Consider the following 13,376-nt stretch of genomic DNA (forward strand, 5'->3'; position numbering starts at 1 on the left):
TGAGACTGTTTCTTCAGTCGGTGAAGTAAACGTAATTTAAACCGTGGTGGTAGCTGCCCAAAGCGGAGCAAGCCGGCATTGCTAAATTACCTTCAGAGCCGAGCTTTGTAGACTGAACCTTGCATTTTGGTGATGTGTTGTTTCAAACAGCAAACCTGATTTCTTAATGTCTGATATCCAGCTCTCTCCTTTTATTCCTTACACTTGCAGCCACACCTGTGCTGCACACTCTCTCAGTGACTGGGGTTAAGGAGCTGCTCTGATGTAACATCCCACCAGAACCTGGTTATCCTGGAAGGTAAATACAGGGATTAGGCAGCTGGCATGATTACTGCCCCAACAGTAGCTACAGACTGAAACTGATGTGGCCTATTGTGTACAAGGGGGTTAGACAAAATGTACAGGGGGGTTGTCAAAATGTACAGGGGGGTACTGCTTAAGTCATAGCTGGTTTAACGAGCTCAGCAGATGTCTTATCAGACAAATACCAGAACAAAACCTCCTAGTGAGGAGAATGGGGGGTTGTACAAGGAGTACTGCTTAAATCATGGCTGGCTTGACAAGCCCAGCAGTTGCCTTATCAGGCAGTACTAAGATAAGGCTTCCTAGCGAAGGGAATAGCCCATTAAACTAGCTAGACATGGACCAGACCCATCCAGCTCCTAAAGAGCATGCATGAGGACCAGAGGTAAAAAGTTCAAGCCTGAGGAAGACTCGTTTACTTCATCTTGAAGACCCCTACCCACAAGAGGAAGACTACTTACTTCATCTGAAGACCCCTGCCCAAGACCACCAGGAGGCACTGCGCATGCGTGGAGCGCCTTTTAGCTCATTATAATACGAAGCAGGGATAGAATATGAATATGTATAGGCGTATTGTGCGACCTAATACCTATGTATGACTTTACGGGATAAATGTAAAAGGAAAACGGCACTGAGGCACGCATGCCTTTTGGAAGACCAATCCCCCGTGCGTCTTCAGCTGAATAAAGCATTTTATTTCTTTACAACTTTAACCAAGTTGTGGAGTCTATTCCGTTATCACAGACAGCTGTGAATTCAAACTCAGCATGTGTTCAGCCCAGACAGACTCAGAAATTGCAACCAGGAAAATGGCTTTTTTTGCCTTTTTCATTTTAATAGAAGATTAAGGCACCTGAGAATACATGACCATCATGCCAGGAGAACTAAATTCACTTTTATTTCAGTAACTAAGATCATTCATTCTATGGGTTACTTTTTTAGACTGACACAGGGCCAGCATGAGATTGATACTGAAAAATGAGATGTATGAAGTAAATGACAATACAGTGCATTAGGTCGAACCATAGCTTCCTTGTCACTCAATGTGGCAAGCTCTTAGCACTGGCTGTCTTGATTCACGTTTGTATTTTTTATAAATAAAACCCTTGCAGTAAAATTAGTTTTCTGGAACAAAAAAAAACTCCCAGCTCTGGGAAGCACTTCTAGTGAAGTCCCCAGAGGGCAACCTTGCTCTTCATTTCAAGAACTAATTCAGGCCCTGCTTATAGCAGCATCATCTGTATTGGCGTTTCCGCTGCAGTAACTCTTGGGTTATATTAAATTTGGTTGTAAAAACCTTAAACTAAACAGGCACAGAACATGTTTGTATTATGCAGTCGCAGTCTTCAGCCATGTACACTGAACAAAGAATAACAGAACAGGACATGAGGTACTTTTGCAGGCACTGGGAGACTGACTACTGCAAATTAATTGAGTGCAAATTCATTAGACAATCCAGACTATCCAGACTTTTCCCTGCATATTATATGATCATCAAAGATGCAGCCTTCCGGTGTCATCTTGAGCATGTATATACAGCCTTATATGCTGTTTTACAGCAAGTACCACACAATTAAATCTAAACCATTCTAAATGACACTAAATTGCCATAGTTGCAAAATCTGAACCCTTACTTAGATTTTTATTTTTAAAACTATTTTTGAGGATAACTGCATCTCTCATCGATGTGTAGGCAAATTAGGAGGAGTTTGATAAGGAGATAACGTTTTTGTACTTCTTCGTATCCTGTGTCTGAAAGTCTGTATATTTCACAGACAAACATGAACAGAGCCTTTTTGTCAGGTAATCTTTTGTTGGTGTGCTGTGGAAATGAAGAAATCAGGGTGTGTAAGCTAACCTTGGGTATGAGCAGGTGGAGGTTGCTTGAAACCCTGGAAATCTCTTAATAAATTCTACCTGCATATGGGCAAAGCTGTGATCAGGACATGATTACATAGTATGTCTGTTTCTAGAATCCAAAATAAAAGTCAATGATCTGATTCATCTTTTACTTATGCTGATTTTAATCTATTCCCCCCCATGGTTTCAGTATAAAAATAAAGACCCTTTCTTTGTTGTCTTCCAGCTGCATGTCTGATTCAGAGTAAGAGTGGGGCCTACTCATTTGTAAACAATGAAGTATCAGCATGCATTGTGACAGCTTCTGATTTCTTTCTATGGTTCTGGCACTGAGTTTAAGCTTAATGTTTTCTTTAAATTCTTTTTTTTTTTTTCTTTTTAAAAATTGCTTTCAAGAAGAAGGGGTGGTGCCAGAAGAGCCATCTTCCTTGAACCTAGTGTCCTGCGTGTTAAAATATGCTGGTGATGGCTTGAATTTATCTATAGGATTTTTTTCAGGTAGAGGGGTGGTAGGTTTTACCAAGTTGCAATTTTCTTACAGGCAGCCATTTAGTGACTGCAAGGCAGTCCAAAAAGTAACTCTGATATCATCCTGGGGTTTTGGTTGTTTTTTTTTTGGGGGGGGTTGTTTTTTGTTTTTTGTTTTCAGAGTGCAATATCATAGAATCATAGAATAGTTAGGGTTGGAAAGGACCTTAAGATCATCTAATTCCAACCCCCCCTGCCATAGGCAGGGACACCTCACACTAAACCCAAGGCTTCATCCAACCTGGCCTTGAACACTGCCAGGGATGGAGCATTCACAACCTCCCTGGAAAACCCATTCCAGTGCCTTGCCACCCTAACAGGAAAGAATTTCTTCCTTATATCCAATCTAAACTTCCCCTGTTTAAGTTTTAACCTGTTACCCCTTGTCCTGTCATTACAGTCCCTAATGAAGAGGCCCTCCCCAGCATCCCTGTAGCCCCCCTTCAGATACTGGAAGGCTGCTATGAGGTCTGCACGCAGCCTTCTCTTCTCCAGGCTGAACAGCCCCAACTTTCTCAGCCTATCTTCATACAGGAGGTGCTCCAGTCCCCTGATCATCCTCGTGGCCCTCCTCTGGACTTGTTCCAACAGTTTCCTGTCCTTTTTATGTTGAGGACACCAGAACTTCACACAATACTCCAGGTGAGGTCTCATGAGAACAGAGTAGAGGGGCAGGATCACCTCCTTCTACCTGCTCTGCTGGTCACACTCCTTTTGATGCAGCCCAGGATACGGCTGGCATTCTGGGCTGCGAGTGCACACTGCTGGCTCATATTCATTTTCTCATCGACCAGTATATCAAAGTGAAATGTTTTCTGAAAAGTAAATAAAATACTTCTATAAGTAGAATTAGTAAAAAGAGTGAAAACAGTGGAGTCGCGTAAGTGGAATGAGATGACCTTTAACCTATTAGCAGAAAGGGATGCAGGAGGCTGCATACACTGGGGTGAGCAGCACCCCTAGTAATCAAACCAGTAACTCAAGGAGTGTAAGTGCAGTAGCCAGAAGGATAGGCAGGTTGTAATTCCTCCCTGGCACTGTGTTCAGCAGGTTTGGAAAGCGAAAACAAGCTGCAGACTGTAGGAGGACTTCAGAGTTGAGCAGATGTTTTGGGGTTTTGTTTCTGGGAGGTTTTGATTTCTTTTCCAGAAAAACATATAACTTAAGGATGCAGGAGTTCTTGTTCCTAAGGAGGATTCCAAGAGCAGCTCAGATGTATGCCACCTATATACCCCTAATGAAACATTAATTTGTACCTCTCGCTTACTTGCCTCTGAGAGCTCCCAGTGTAGTTCACCTAGACCAGATAATAAACAGTACAAGTGCTTCCTCATGTCCCATGCTTCTGCATCGAGGCTTGCTGTAAATTTAATCTTTTCCTCTGCTGGCTTAACAGCTGGCATCTAATTTCTCTACGTGTGGGTAGTAAGTCCATCCTTACTGTGTACAAAGGTAAGGAAAAATGAGTCTGTGAAGGCGTGAGGAACAGAATAGAATCATAGAATGCCTGGGTTGGAAAGGACCTTAAGATCATCTAGTTCCAAACCCCCTGCCATGGGCAGGGATGCCTCACACTAGACCATGTTGACTAAAGCTCTGTCCAACCTGGCCTTGAACACTGCCGGGGTTGGAGCGTTTATCACTTCTTTGGGCAACCTCTTCCAGTGCCTCATCACCCCCACAGTAAAGAACAGGAAAATTTCCAGTAAGTGCTAACTTGTTGTTATCAGATTGTTTTTTCTCAGCCCAGTTTCAGTTGACAACACTCTGAAACATCTCCACATGATACAAGTTCAAATTTATTTGTGCCAGCATGGACACCTAAGTACTAAAGGCTCAGGTCTGCAGTGGAGTCTTCCCTTGATGTCACTGAGAGTAAATTAGATGTAAGTGGAAAAAAATCTGTTTCTCCGCCCTCTAAAACCAGCCCAGCCCAGTGAAGGACTGAAACACACATACATAATATGGAGAAGCAAATACCTGCTTTTGTCTGTTATGTGAGTAATCCCATGGGAACAGAGTGCTTTTCCCAGGGCTTTTGGTCACAGACTTTTCAGATAATGCATCCATATAACCTCTGAAGTCATAGATTTGGGATAAGGGCACAACTAATGGCATGCAGTAGTGAATTCCTCCTTGCACAAAAAAAAAGTGTGTGAGAGGGTAAAAATAATCCAAACAAACATCTCCCCCCCCCTCCCCCCCTCCCCCCCCCGCTTCACCTCCCTAACCACTTAATTTGAATCTTATCAGTGGGGAACTGGAAGTGTTTGGAAAAGTATGAAAGCAAATCCATCATGAAATTGTGGGTGAAGTAGTTTCTATTTTCTTTTGGCCTCGCAGGGCACCAGCAGACGCTGTCGTGTTGATGGGGCCGGTAGAAAGCCCCCAGGCAAGGTCCATCCGCCAGCGGGTTCCTCCCCTCCCAACTTAGACATAGCACTTGTGCTGCATCCACCCTGCCAGTATCCCCTGGGCTAGACGGGACCCTGGGCCGACACCCTCCTACATCTTTCTTCCCTGCTGCCACGAGCAATCTGTCACTCCTCTCCTCGAACCACCCTCCACCTACGTACACAGCCAGAACTGTAAGGAACGCCCTCTTCCCTTCCCCCTTCCCTCTCCACGGGGCTGTGCTTCTTCGTGGGTGAAAAATGCTGTCTGCCAAGAGATCTGGTCACCCGTAAGCTTGGCGTTGAGACCTGTTGTTTGATACCTTTTAGGACCACATCTTGGAAAGCTCTGCTTCTAGATGTTATGTTTTTCATTTGCATATAATTGCACATGTGCAGGTGGGAAGGGGCTGTTTGCTTCCCACTTGCTTTGATATGCCTCCCTTCCTAAGAGGGCTGTTTCCTTCCCTTCCTGCTCCCGGCCTCCCACACATCTAGCAATGAGAAATGCTGCGGAAAACTGACCAGCTACCAACCCGCCCACCTGAGGAGGAGGAGGAGTGGCAGCATCAGCATCAGCATATTTCTCTCTCAGCTTCTTAAACACAGTTAAAAAGAGCTGTAGCGTGGGTGGAAATAGCAGTAGGGAGTGTATGTGTGGAGTGGGAATGGGGCCAGAGGAAAGTGCATTTTCTGTTCATAGGACAGTTAACCTTTAGAGGACTAAAAAAAAGATCCCCCAATGATATGTTACTGCTGAAGGTCTTTTTGGGTGTATAAATTAGTTCTTGAGGTTGAGTTTCCCAGGTCTGGAAGGAATGAAACTGAGTTCCTTTTTCCCTGGCAATGCAAGTGATGCTACAGTGCAGCCAGCACTCTTTGCTCAGGGATACTTGCCTACAAGACTTTAGGAGTCTGCTTAGCAAATGGTATTTGTATTGCATCCTGTTGTGTCATGATGTATGAGTTTGATTTTGTGAGAGTCAGAGCTGCCTCCATGTAGGAAGAGAAAAAGGCATGTGGTTTTCACACAGTGTGTCTATTTCAAAATACCATCCCTGTTGGACTTCCTGAAATAGCACTATCCCAGAATATCAGTTAATTCGAGATTTATTCTAAATTTGTGCTTCTATAAGAAATTAAATTCAAGCTTATTTATGTTAACAGGATGTTATTTGAGGTGCTTTGCTCGTATTACATGAAAATAGCAGTGAAACTAGTATAGGAAAACAGAACTTGTAAGACTAGTGGTACAGAGTGCAAAGTGGTACTCCTATTTCTTAAGAAATCTCTGATAGACTCCAAGAACCAAGGGTACAGAACAGCTCTACCCATAAATTTCACTATTTCTCACCATTCATCAGAATTTATATATATTACTGATGCAAAATCACGTATCAGGATGTGAATGATTCAAAGAGATGCAATAAAGCCAATTAATGAAATTTGACTCTTACAAGTATAGATCTTTTAAAAAGTATTGCATAGGGCATGTAACTTTCTCCTAGTGAGCAGAAACCTCAAACCTGATACTTGAATGATTTTAGCTCTGTGAAGTAACTTTCTTCATGGAAAATGAGTACACACTGGGTGTGAAATCCTGGCACAAGGCAATTTACTTTCCAGTCAGGACATAGCAGTTTGCCAGATCCATTTCACAGACCAGGACTGCACAGGTACAATGCAGTAGGGAACTGGGCTCACTGCCTTCAGTGCCTCCCTCCTGCCAGCCTATCTCCTGGAGCTCCGGAGATTTTACCCTAGAGTTTGAATAAAAATGTAGCCAATAATAATAATAATAATAATTCCTTACAATCATCTCAGAAACAAAGGGAGTTATGAACAAGCCTAATTAACACATTTGCATGTGACACAACAGAAAGATCAGCTGATGGACTTATGCTAGCAAGAGCTAGAGCAATTTCAATGGAGATGTACCCTTAATGGAACTATCCTGATGTTTTTAAAGTCTTACTTCTGAATGGTGATTAATATTTTACATATATATGCATATGACCCTCCACTGAATCTTATGGAACTTGTTATTATAATCTACTAGAATCACATACCCACCCTGGCAAGGAACAATATTCTAAATAGGAAGTTCCTGTCACTTGACTGATCTACTTTGAGACATTGCAGTAACTCCTTTGTCAGTAGCATTCTGAAGCACTATTGTCCCGCTTGTAATTCTATCCCACATTTAGCATTGGTTCAGTTAACTTTAAAGGTAGTGCTTTTCATATCTTTTGTATCAATGAACGTACATTACATTTTAAACGCAGATTATATGCTTATCTTGCCAACTGTTGTTAACCTGAAATTTTCCTCATATGATCTATTGTGGTGGAATGATATTATTCAAGAGGCAGTAAAAAACGAAACAAAAACAAACAAAACCCCAAACATTTAGAATCATTACAAATCCATTTTAGGAGCTCAGTCCTGTATGTAAGATTCCTGCGGCCTCTCTGTTTTATCTGTTGTTCAGCTGCAATGTCACATGCTTTGGTGTTGAACCATCTGGTACCAAGCCATTCCTTCTCAGGGGTTGTAGTGAGTGCTTAGTTACCTCATCTTGTTCCAGTCAGAATCACAGTGAATTAAACACAAAAGCATTTGATGCTAATTAGTAGATTTCTGACAGTTCAGGGATGTGATGACTAGAGAGAACACCTCAGATGTTTATTTTAAGATTTTGTTGCTCTAAATTCAAACGAGGCTCTGCGGCAGGGCAGTTTGGCTGACAGCGTGACAGTGTCTTATTAAATGGATGTATGTGTATTCAAGCCTTTCCACATTACTCATCTGACAATTCACACAGGTATTCATTTTCACTTGAAAAGATGTACCTTTGATTTTAAAAGTCAATATTAAGAATATTTTTCCAAATTTCTTTCTATTTTATTTAATTCTACAGTGCAGCTAAAATTGTTCATAAAATAATGCCTTTGAAGAACATTGCCTAGGCAAAGATATCTCATCTAATGCCATGAGTGATGCATAGGACAGAATAGCAGATTAGAAAACTTAAAAATGGTGGTGGTGGGGGAAAGGTCAGCAGAATAAATAGAGGCCTTCAAGCTATTAAAAAATAAGTATATGTCATTCATTATTATAGATATATTCTGTTTGTAAGTATAAATTGCAACTCTCCAATATGGGGTAATTGTAAGCAAATGCTTCAGTGAAACTCAATTTACCAGCTCTGTGTACAATGATTACCCTGGTGGAAAGGATGTATAGCAAGCTAGAAGGGAAAGTGTTTTAGGTTTTGGGGTGGTTGGGTTTTTTTTTTGTTTTGTTGTTTGTTTTTTTTTAAGAAATATGGTCATCCTGGATCATAAACAAACAATGGAAGTGACAGGGATGGAGTACTTGGTACCTGGAGCCCTCATTCAGTGGATATACTGCCCCAGGGATATATATACACTGCTTGGTGAAGAAAAGCACTGCCAGCCATGGCAAGGCACAATATATATCTAAGTTGTTCACAAGGAAATGCATGGTCTGTAGTATCTTTGGTTCCTCTCTGTAAATTCAATCTTCGTCTGCCGTATGGATCTCATGATGCCACTGGTTCTCCTGTCCAGACATCGACAGTCCCTCCTTCTCTCTCGCTCTCCCTCTGTCTCTGCCATAGCAGGCTGGAATGGAAGTTCATGCCGCCAAGAGCAGTATATGGGAATATATAATTATTTCAGAAATAACATGCAACTCAGTGTGATTTAGTCATACTTTGACACACCTCTGTCTGCCAAGAAAAATGCAGGCACTACCTTATAAAACTGTTGCTAAGAGCACTTCTTCAGGCTCTGGGAGTGAGAAGGTGCTTTATTGTATGGTTAACTGCAGGAGTTAACAGCAGGGTTTCAATCTGGGCCCTGCCAAGATATTAAAGCACACAAATCTGTTGCTTGAATTGAAAGCTGTGCTTCTGCCTAGGAGATGTAGCATCGTGTAGAATTAGTCTGGGACATTATTTCATAAATTTAAGATACTATGAAAAGTGATTTTATTGATATTTGTAGCCTAAAAAAAACAAAATTAAAGAAGAGAAAGCTCTGGTCAGCAACAAGAAGCAACAACTTTTGCTTTATGCTAAAATTAAATAATTTTGTGAGAAAGAAGAGACTTTGTTAAAAAAAATAGGAAAGAATAAAGAAGCAAACAAAAAAGAAAAATCCATTTTCCATCTGAAATGTTAATGGCAATTGTCCCCTCCCATCCCACCCTGGATGAATGCGAGACTCATGCAACACATCTGCTCTGTGCATTCTTCCTCCTGTGCCACCACTAATATTGCTGTAGCTTTTGTGAGCCCTTTGGAATATTCACCATTAATCAGTTACTTCCTAGTAAGGGACCAGCTGAATTTTGCTGTCTGTCATCCCAATTACAATAGCAACGTACCATTTTCAACATATTTTAACTAGTCAGAAGAAGAAGACATTAAGAAAGAAGTATTTTTTTTTTACTGTTCTGCTTTAGTTTTCACTTCTGTAAAGAAAGTAACCTTTACCATGTCGTTGTGGTATCAATATTAGCTTCATAGATGAAAGTATCAGATGCTATACTCTAGTGATAACAAATGGCATCTTGCCATAGCACTAAAGATAGCTCGTATTATTGAGCTAAAGCATAAATATAGCTTATCTATATGTTTGCAGTGCATATACCAGAAAATGCCACATAGCACAATGACCCAGGATTATGGGATCGCAAGGAAGAAGATTCAGATACCACGTGTTTAAATTTCTGTGTTGCTTTACAAATCAATACATGGAATATATTTTTTTGCTTCTTTAAGAAAGAAAAGAAAAGCTGCTCTGTAAACTGTTATAAATAGATTTATAACAGGTTTTCTATGCATGTTAGAAGGGATGCATGCGTCTTCTTCCTGAACAAATAATCTGACCACTGCTTCACATGCAAGCCTGTAATGTTGCCATCTACCAGCTGTTACCCAGCTCTGCAGAAGGCAATGAGGATATTTTTTTTAGCACAGGACAAACAAACCTGCATTAAAATGTGCTCAGTCACTCTCCTCAGGAGAATTTAACTTATCTTTTCTTCTGAGGAAATTCCCACCTATCTGAGAATTTCTCACCTTCTTCACTTTTTAAATGAAAAAAGAAAAAGAAAAAAAAAAAAAGTGCCTAGTATTTACAGAAGAAAAAAGGCCAAAATTCTGTCATGTCCTCCAGTGTGCAATTTCAGGAAGTTATAGGGTATTTGCACAAGCAGTTGGCACTCTCTTTCACAGTAATTAGTTTGCTTTTCTTTATTATCCACAATAAGCAGTTGTAATGATTGTAGGTAACATAATTACTCACTACAAAATGACTGCACCAACGGATTGTGAATTTGTCACTGCATAGTAATGACCAGAAACAGATCTCTCAGGCATATGTGGAGTTATTTCTAGAAGGTGAAGGAAAACATCCTCCCTAGAAGATGTCACTTTGTTTTAAATACCTGGAAACTTTTTTTGCCAAAGGTTTTGGTGACTCATGCTGTATAACCTTTACCTCTCCTATCCAGGAAGGGGAACTGTTTGCAGGTCCCTGTTAATCTTTCACACCTATCTAGCATGTAGAATGAGGGCAGTATTTACCTATCTCATAAAAACACTATAGCTCAGCCATGTTTTAAAGTGCTTCAGCTCAGTAGATAGCTAAATGAAAGTTCGACTCTGGTGTTATGACTGTAGTGTAGTTCACTTTCTGTCTCCATTTCCCAGATAGGCCCAAGTTAATTAGCAGCCAACCTTCCAATACCTGTTTCCTCCTTTTAAGGCTTTTGTGTATAAACCATTTGTATTTGTTCAGCCACTGTTATTGGAAGGAGATCACCCCCACCCAGCTCAGAGTCCAAAGGTTTACCAGTTTTGATTAGCTAATACATCTAATGGTAGGTAAGACAGGTTTTGTAAACCAAATACTGCATTCTGTTTTAGTGATACTGCATTTACTTACTATTTGGTGCAGTTGGATCAAAATTTAAGATATATATTTTGATTTAAGGTCTTTAAAATTATTCTCCAATATTACCATTTGGATTGGTATTTGATGCTTAAATTCTTAATTTAGAATCTAAGGGAGACATACAAGGTAGACAGGCAACCTATGTGTCTTGTACATTTATATCCTTATACATTTTCGTCTTTGTCAGTGGAAATTATAAATAACTCAGTTTCCTGGAGAAGGTTCAAGACTACAAGTCTTACTTATGAGAGAGCTGTCTGAAGGGGTTTTAGGCATCAGGAGGGCTGATTCACGATTGCCCTCCAAGGCAACCTGGATAACAAAACATCTACAGTTCAGAGCTGATGGCATTTGCTCTCGTTGTACCGATGTTATTCAGCATGCAAGCTACAGAGAAAAAAGAAACTGAGACCTCAGGCTTCCCGTAACACTCCCTGCTGCTACTGATGTCAGTGGCTAAGGCTATGGAAGATACAAGGAATATCTGACTACAGCTTTTCTAACTTAGATGTGACTAATGTCAAGAAGGAGCCACCTGCTATTAGCTGCTCTGGCTTCTCCTTTTGTCACTCATATACTGATGGACCTCCAGTGGTAGGAAATGTTACTGTTTTAAGTATGTTAGAATGGCCCTACATGAATGGGAAAAATGTCTTCCTAACTCAGAACATCTATAAGCCTGTGTTTAAGGCAAAGCATGAGGGTTAGCAGTACTTATTACATGGTGGCCTAAGGAACTCAAGGGTTCAGGGAACCACTAGTGGTCCAGAGGTGATCTGCAAAACCAAATACAGTTTACTTGAAACAAGTACAAGAATGCACGACATTTTGAAAAACTGAAGGGAAAATAAACTGTGGTACAAGATGTTTGAGAACTATTGATTTATTGTTATTCTAATCTCTTTCAGTTGTTCCCCAGAAGATTACAGCTCTTTGGTAAAAAGACATAAGAATAACCATGCTCAGTCAGACTGAATGACTATCTAGTCCAGGCCACAGTCTCCCAGAAATGGCCCTGAGGGGCTGTATGGGCAAGACTAAGACCAGGGTGAATATGGCTTATGTTCTATAATCTGGGGCTTTCTTTTCCATGTATCTGTCCATACTCCCCTGGAACTTGATGAATTTTTATCATTTACAGTATCTTTGCGAACTTTGGACATGTTTCCTACTAACCTCATTTGATGTTTCCTAATCCATGTATGAGAATAAAGAGTAAATGAATCCGCTTTCTCCAATTCATAACTTTGTAAATCTGCTGTCTTCCTGCTAAGTTGCCTCTTTTCCTTACTGGTGAATATTAAACTACTTTTGAGCATCTTTCTTTGAACCTTTTCCAGCTCTAATATAGTCTTTTTTAAATGAAATGATGAGACCATACTGATTTGTTCCTGTAATTCAGATGGGATCCATGTCTGAATTTCTCTCTGTGTGAAAAAAATGCATATATTATGCTAAAATAGAATTCTTTCTTTCTTTGCAATTGGTTTTGCACTTACAATCTTTCTTCCCCCTACACATATGTACTTTGACAGTTTTGAACCTTCTGGTAATGAACAGTTAACAGCACACTGCAGCAATATAAGAAATCCTCAGGGAGCTGGGTCGTACCTCCTAAAAGCAGATAAAATTGTCCAACCCTGCAGGCAACAGACCTTTTCTCAACTATTAATAGAACGGAGGGAAGAGAGGGGAAAGAAGAAAAGGAATTAGTAAATGACTTTAAAAAGCAGAGGTTCTGAGAATTCATAGTTGATGTGCTGATTTAGGAAGTTATGAGGAATGTCATAGAAAAAAGGTAAGAAAAATGTTAATACTGTTACATAGACAAAGGCTAATTTTTCCGCTTTTGTCACCTTCCTGTATTTTTCTTTTCCCACCCAACCATTTCAAAGGCATATCCTTATAATGACGCATCAATTTTCTGTCTGCTTGAGGTTCAGAAATAGCTGTGCTGTTATAAATAGATCACATTCTGCAAGAGACAAAGAGAATGGAAATATTGTAAAAGCTGAAAAATTTAGCTGTGGATTGAGATTTCAGGTGTCTCCAAGAGTGGAAGGACTCAGTTTGAAATGCTTTATTAACCTCAGCAGAGGAACCCATGCTCCTTGTGAAGCCAGGTGGAATCAGGTGGCACTTCTGGTCACAGTGCCAAGCAAAAAATGACATCCAGCCCATCTCTGGGAACTTAAAAGTTCAATGGCATGAGAAGGCAGCACCTTGCAGTTTCGTCACAGCTCCTTATGTGAAACTAAAACACAAGAGGAAATTACTCTTTTATACTCTGTAGAGCCACTAAATC

The 13,376-nt window shown here is 40.5% G+C and overlaps 1 protein-coding gene across 3 annotated transcripts in view; it reads left to right on the forward strand.

The window, feature by feature from the left end:
• MFSD6 (major facilitator superfamily domain containing 6) overlaps positions 1 to 13,376 on the forward strand; it is a 49,670-nt gene that overhangs the window by 706 nt on the left and 35,588 nt on the right. The window lies entirely within an intron of this gene.

The sequence above is a fragment of the Neopsephotus bourkii genome, unplaced genomic scaffold (genome assembly GCF_033783945.1).
Source record: "Neopsephotus bourkii isolate Nb327-2 ecotype Australia unplaced genomic scaffold, CSIRO-AGI_Nbou_v1 NB_196, whole genome shotgun sequence".
In the NCBI taxonomy this organism is placed as follows: Eukaryota; Metazoa; Chordata; class Aves; order Psittaciformes; family Psittacidae; genus Neopsephotus; species Neopsephotus bourkii.